We start from the raw sequence: 6,994 nt of genomic DNA on the forward strand, positions 1-6,994 counted from the left end.
GTATAAGACACACCTCTAACCCCTTCCTTCCTGTGTTTTCACTTGATTTCATCATTCTTTTGTAAACCTCCCTCTTCTATATTGCCTTCCCCATCACCCAAGTTAACACAAATCTACCCTCTAGCCAATGAATGTTGTGTAATATTCCACTGTGTGTTATGTACCAAAGTTTGCCCATTTTTCTGTTAATGAGCACTTAGGCTACCTCCATCATTTTGTTATTGTGAATCATGCTGTGATGAACATGAGTGTGTATATAACTACTCATGTCATGGCTCTTACTTCTTGTGGATAGTATACCAAGTAGAGGGATTGCTGGGTCATACATATTTCTATTTCAACTTTTTGAGGAAGCAACCAAGGCCATATTTTCCAACTACTGATCCTCTTTGTTTCAGATTTTCCCATTCCACTCACGAGTAATTATCAGTGCATCTTGATTGCATGTTTGATCAATTTCAGATGGTAAAAGTTGTAGGATTCTTCAATGTCAGTACCATTGGCTTCAGTGGTTGGTGAGTAAATTTGAAGAATAGTCATATTAACTGGTCTTCTTGTAGGCATAGGAATATTATCTTACTACAGACAGCATTGTACTTCAGATAAATCTTGAAATGTGTATTTTGATGATGAATGTGACATCATTCCTTTTCAGTTTTTCATCCCCAGCATAGTAAGCCATATGATTGTCTAATTCAGAATGGCCAATACTTGTCCATTTCAACTCACTAATGCCTTGGATTATGTGTTCCATTTAATCTTTAACAATTTCCAGTTTTTCCTTGCTCATACTTTGTGTATTCCATGTTCTGATTATTCATGGATGTATATAACTGTTTCTTCTCATTTTAAGTTGTGCCACATTGCAAATGAAGGTCTAAAAAGCTTTGCTCCATCCATGTCATTAAGGTCAACTCTACCTTGAGGAGGCAGCTCTTCCCCAGTCAATTTTTTTTTTTTTAAGGTTTTTATTGTGGATTGAGTGAAAGTTTTCAGGGCACATCATCTGTTTCACATTCAAACATTCATATACCTTGTTTCATTACGTTGATTATAATCCCCTCCACATACCATCAGTTAACAGAGTTTCTCTATATCCTCTTTAGCTTTTTTTGGGGGGGAAAACCCCAGTCAAATTTTGAGTGTCTTCCTACCTGAAAGGCTCACCTTTTGGCATTATATCAGGCAATGTTCCACCGCTACTCATAGGGGCTAACCATTCAGAAGTGGCCTACCTCTCCTTCTTCTTTATCTGTTTTGTCTAGAAGCTCTAATGAAAAATGTCCACCATAAGTAACCCTGCTGGTATTTAAAATACCAGTGGTATAGCTTCCACTATCATAGCAAATCTTTGATAGCTTCCACTATCAAAGCTACAACACTACAACAAACTGACAGACAAGTTGGGTATATTTGTGCGTGTATTCTCACTCTTCCTTCCATATCTATTCAGCCTGTGTATCTGCCCCTGTTTCTACTATATAACAGCTTTTACTCTATTCCCATTAATTCTTGCACTCTTCCCTGTGTCTTCTCCTACCTTTATGGTTCTTCTGCCAACATCCCCTTTTTGTATGTTGCCTTCCCCATCACTCAAGTTAAAATGTGTCCACCCTCTAGTCAGTGAATTATTCTCCCTTTCATCCACCCCTGGTAACCATCAAAGAATATTTCTTGTAGCATGAAAACCTTTTCTTGACTTTTTGGAATAGTGATCTTATACAATATTTGTCCTTTTTGTGATTGACTCATTTCATTCAGCATAATGTCCTCCAAGTTTATTCATGTTATGAGTTGTTTCAGATTCATTGTTATTCTTCAGCATTGCATAGTATTTTACTGTATGTATATCCCAAAGCTTATTTATATATTCTTCTGTTGATGGACATTTAGACTGTCTCTATCTTTTTGCTATTGTGACTAGTTCTGCATTGAAGATGGTTCATGTTGACCTTTGGATCTGCCATGGGGTAATGATTCAGATTTTGGCAATAAAGGCTTTCAGACTGCTTTTAAAATAAAGAACAGCAGAGGCCAGGGACATCAGCTTATGGAAGGAAGTTGAACTCAGCCTACAACTGGTATTTACAAATCTGTGTGACAGACTGGGGAGTTCCTGAAAATACTGGACTGTTAGAAGAGACAATAGATCCCTAAGAGAAAATCATCATTAATGAAGAAGTCTGGCAGAGTGGGCTTGACAGAGTAGCATGGTGTGGAGATTGAAGAGAACAGAAGCTCCTAGAACAATGAAGGCTGTGCTGATTATCCATCAAACTAGCATAGTTTTCTATCCCACTTTCCATCCTTATATGCTCTTTTGTTTTGGAAAGAGAAGCCTAAAGAAGATTATGTTACTAGACAATGCAGTGAATCACTTTTACTTGGTCTGTTTAGTCATGGTCTTGTAACTCCCATGAAATGATTGGGTGGGACTATGCAAAAAAAAAGTATAAAACTTTGCTGCTATTAGCTGCGATAGTCAAATAAAGTGCCTAAGGCATACCAAGGGGATTAGTCAGTTTTGACATCCTGCTTAAAAAGAGCCAATCCTAGAGGTTGAGGGGCAACCTAACTGCCATCAGGAAGAAGAGCCAGGAGCAGAATCCCTGTGCTGAGAACTTCCTCAACCCAAGAGACAGAGCTGTAACACTGAAGACAGCAGCCTCATGATGCAGCACTGGCATGGGACCAGAAGACAGCTCCACTTGGCTGACCAACTCAAAAGAGCTGAGACCTCCAAGCAGGAGGCTTCCTTGGGAAGTAGGGTGCCTCCAAGTACTTACTCACAGAGTTGAAGAAAGAGCTGTAACGCTTGCCTGAGCAGTGCAGAGGCCAAGCCTCGAGCTGGGCACAGCAATAGCCAGGTCTAAATTGGGCCCAGTGGCAGCAGCCAAGAAGCTGTTCTAATCTAAGAACCATAATCTGAGTTGTTTTTATTACTTCTAAATTGATCCTGATCCTGATCTTTTAAGTAGTTCTTCCCCTCATAAACCCCATAATCATGAATGTGGCCATTGCAACAAGTTATCAAACCCAGCAGAGATCGAGAGAATGTCATGGAGGAAGGGATGGTACAAAGATGGGAGAGTAGAGGTATGTCTGATCTCCACCTTCAGGCTGATGCTATCCTTTCTCCTTCCGTAGGTGTCTTATTCACCTACTACTGCTGTAGCACAGTACTCTAAAGTGGACATACATTTATTGTATCTGAGTTCTGGAGGCTAGAAGTTCAAATCAGGGTACTGGTCACGTTGATTCCTTTTGAGGGCTCTGACAGAAATGATTCCATGCCATTCTCCTAGCTTCTGGCAGCTACCATCTTCTGTAGTTGTCCTGTCTAACACTTTATGTCTGTACTTCTCTTTACAAAACACCACTTGAATGGGATTAGGACTTAACCTACTCTGATATGACCTTGAATTAACTGATTATGTCTTCAAAGACCCTATTTTCAAATAGCATCATGCTCTCAAGTACCAGGGGTTAGAACTTTGATATCTCTATTTTTTGGAAACAGTTTAATCCATAACAATAGAGTTCTTGTGAACAACAGTAGTGTTCCATGCTCATCAAAGGACATTTCTAGGCACCAATTTCATTGAACTCCAAACTTTTTTAACAGGCTTGAAGACTATTGGATACAGATCTTCCCAGAGCACATGATGGACTTCTGGGATGACTCAGGCCCTCCAGGCCTTCTCTGACTCAGAATGCTCAGTTACCCTTATGTGGCAGAATAAAAGGAACATGGTAAGGGGAATGTGTGAATCTCTAGCATAATATTGTAGTTACTAGGTGTTATAAAACCTGGATAACACCAGCGTTAACTCTTCTGGAAGGGATATGGTAGTTCCAATCTTGTAGTCATTTGGGACCTCACCAAAGCAATATAAATATCCATGTCTTTTTACATCTGTCCTTGTTTATTATTTGGTTTTCTATATGGAGCAGGAGGGGGCAGAGAAGTCAGAGGGAAAGCATGAGCTCTGTAGAGCAATGGAGTCAGACATGAAATCTATAAACAAGATAAACTGAACTAAATGAATGAGTCAGAGATGAGGGAGGCATAAATGCAATGAGCATTGCATGGGGAAAGTATCACCTGAAAGTGCTGACTGAGTCTCTTGTTATATTGGGGGATACCTTTAAGTCATTGTACCTTTAATCCCTTGTATTTGTACTTGTGAGTATCTTTAAGCCCTTGTACTTGTGGTGGATACCTTTAAGTTTTGTACTTACGGATACTTTTAATCTCTTGTATTTATACCTTAAGCCCCTTGCACTTGTATTTGTACTGGTACTTGTGGATACCTTTAAGCCACTGTACTTGTACTTGTGGATACCTTTAAGCCCTTCTTCACATTTTGGTTCCTGAATTGCTTGTGCCTCACTGCTCAGTCACATGCATTTTCATTGTTTCTTCATATCTAGCCCTTGTATTTACTTATATAATGCAAGCTGATGGCCCATGGTGAGACGTTCCAGTCTTCTGCTGATAATGATTATATGACACCAGTTTCCTGTGTCAGTAGAGTGTGAGGAAAGAGAGCTATGCTTGTTGATGGATCTAAACTGGAGGTAGAATAAGGATTTTGCTGGAAGGGCTTCAGGAGGTGTTTAAAACCAGGAGTTATCTAAGGTCCCTATCTTCTTGGGGTTAGTTTGTAGCCACAGTTGTAAAGTGGCAGCCCCTAGATCTATTGTATTTTATTTGGTCAAGAAAGGGTTGGAGTTAGTTGCTAACATTTGAAAATAGGGATATTTCACATCCAGAAGATCTGGGGACAGAGGACCTGCATACCTCCTGTAAACAATTAGCTGACCCTGAGTCAGGGACTGCAATTGCTGGGTGTTGCTAACAATGAGCACACTCAGCTAACTGAAAGCTTGGAGGTTTGAGTTCACTTAGAGACACCTTGGAGTAAAGACCAGGCTGTCTACTTATGAGAAGCCAGCCACTGAAAACCTTCTGGGGCACTATTTTCTTCGATGCACATGGTGCTCATGAATCGGGGTTGACTTGGTGGCAGCTGTGCTTTATTTTTGAGTGGGTGACTGTGCTTTAGTGAGGGCATGAACTTTCCAGATTGCCACGGTCCCCACGCAGCCACTGCACTCATTTATGTTGGTCATTACATACATGAGCCTGTGTCCTCTGGTCTGTAGGAAGGAAGGAAACTAGCATTTACCAAGTGTGTTCTATGTGTGAAGCACTGTGTCTTATAACTTTCCCATGTTGATTTCCTTAATCAATCCAGTAAGATTTAAGCTCCAAAGAGATAGTGACCATATCTGTTTCTTCCACTACTGTGAGAGTACTCACTACATAAGATCGTCATAGGTACATGATAAGAGCTCAGAAGTACTTGTTGAATGAGTGAATAAATGAACTTGATCTTATTTGTATAAATGATAAAGCCCACAACAGTTAAGTCACTTTTTGAGAATCATATAGCTAGTAGGGGTGACAACTGGAATTCAAACATGGGACAGTGTGACTCCAGAGGTCTACTGTAAAGGTAATAGGAAAAGACTGACTGCAGGGCATTTCAGGGCTAAGCACATAGGAGGCCCTTTGTAAGTACTCCCCTGATTGACAATTCTCAGATGTAGTTTCAGGGGTATAAGCATCCAGAAGATTGCCAGTATGTATTTAAACTTAGGAAATGTGTCTGATGCTTCCTGGTATCTGTAATATTGAGGCTCTGTAGTAGAGGGTACCTTTAGTGTGCAACAGTGAGGATATAATGCTTCTGTTCACAGTTGACTTGTATTATAGAAGTGTGGTGAAATTCCAAAGTTAATTTTGCTTGTACGTATAAGGAGCTTTCTCCAGGACTTATTCTTAATGATTCTTGGTTACCACCACAGATCACAGAGCTGAGCTCAGAAATAAATTCAGTATTTCAATGCTTTGTAGTCAGGCTTATCAAGAGGATCTGAAGTTGACTTAGTGTCTTAGGCTGGTTTCTCTAGAGAAGCAAAACCAATGAAATATGCATACATGAGGGAGCTTCAAAAAGTTTGTGGATGTAACAGTTAGGGTTCTGTATCAACTTGACTTGGCCAAGATTCCAGAGGTTTAGCAGTTTAGATGTACTCATTTCCATGGTGATGAAACCTAATACAGGCATACTTGACTCTATGATGAGTGACTAGGAGCAGCCAGTGAATTGAAAGAATGCTGCCTTGGAGGTGTGGCCTGCTCCCAATATAGTAGACACAAGAGAGAAGCTCTCTCTCTTCCGCTGGGGACCTGGGACTCTACAATTGTAAACCATTTCCTTCTTAATAAACTTCTCTTTTTGGAGTCCTGGTGTAGAGTTGTGGCTTAAGGCGCCAGACTGCAGAACAGTTTGAAATGCAAGGTTGGCAGTTGAAGCGCACCAGCTGCTTCTCAGAAACCATATATAGGGTCGCTATGGGTTGGAACCAACTCGACGGCACTTAACAACAACAACATATATATTTCACTGGCTTTGCTTCTCTAGAAAACCCAACCTAAGAAAGTGGAAAACATCCATTATGTTGTTGTTTTTTTTCCCGTGTTTTATTGTGAATTATATATTTTACATGGGAGAACTTTAGTTTTACATTCATTCCACTGTACATCATTTCATTGCCATGGTTCCAATCCCCTCCATGCATCATCAATCAACCAAAGGGTATACCCTATAAACCCACCTCCCTCCCTCCCCCCATTCTTCAGCACACAGTCCCTCTCCCTCTCTGGATCCAAAGTCCTCAGCTGCTTCATCACTCCACGTCATCGTCTCTGCCTCCATCTTGGGCCTCGCTGCTTGTCTGGGTAGGGTCCTGCTCTCGGCTCTTCTCCATTGGTGGTCCCAGAGACCTCCGCTCCTAGACTGGAGAGTTAATCACTCCCTTCCTTGCTACAAAACATCCACCTTTACATTTCCAACCCTCACAATCAGTCCTGATAACAATCATTCACTATTGTATCACAAGTGACCCTTCTGCATTTCATTTC

This window comes from Chrysochloris asiatica, unplaced genomic scaffold (assembly GCF_000296735.1).
Source record: "Chrysochloris asiatica unplaced genomic scaffold, ChrAsi1.0 scaffold00030, whole genome shotgun sequence".
Lineage (NCBI taxonomy): Eukaryota > Metazoa > Chordata > Mammalia > Afrosoricida > Chrysochloridae > Chrysochloris > Chrysochloris asiatica.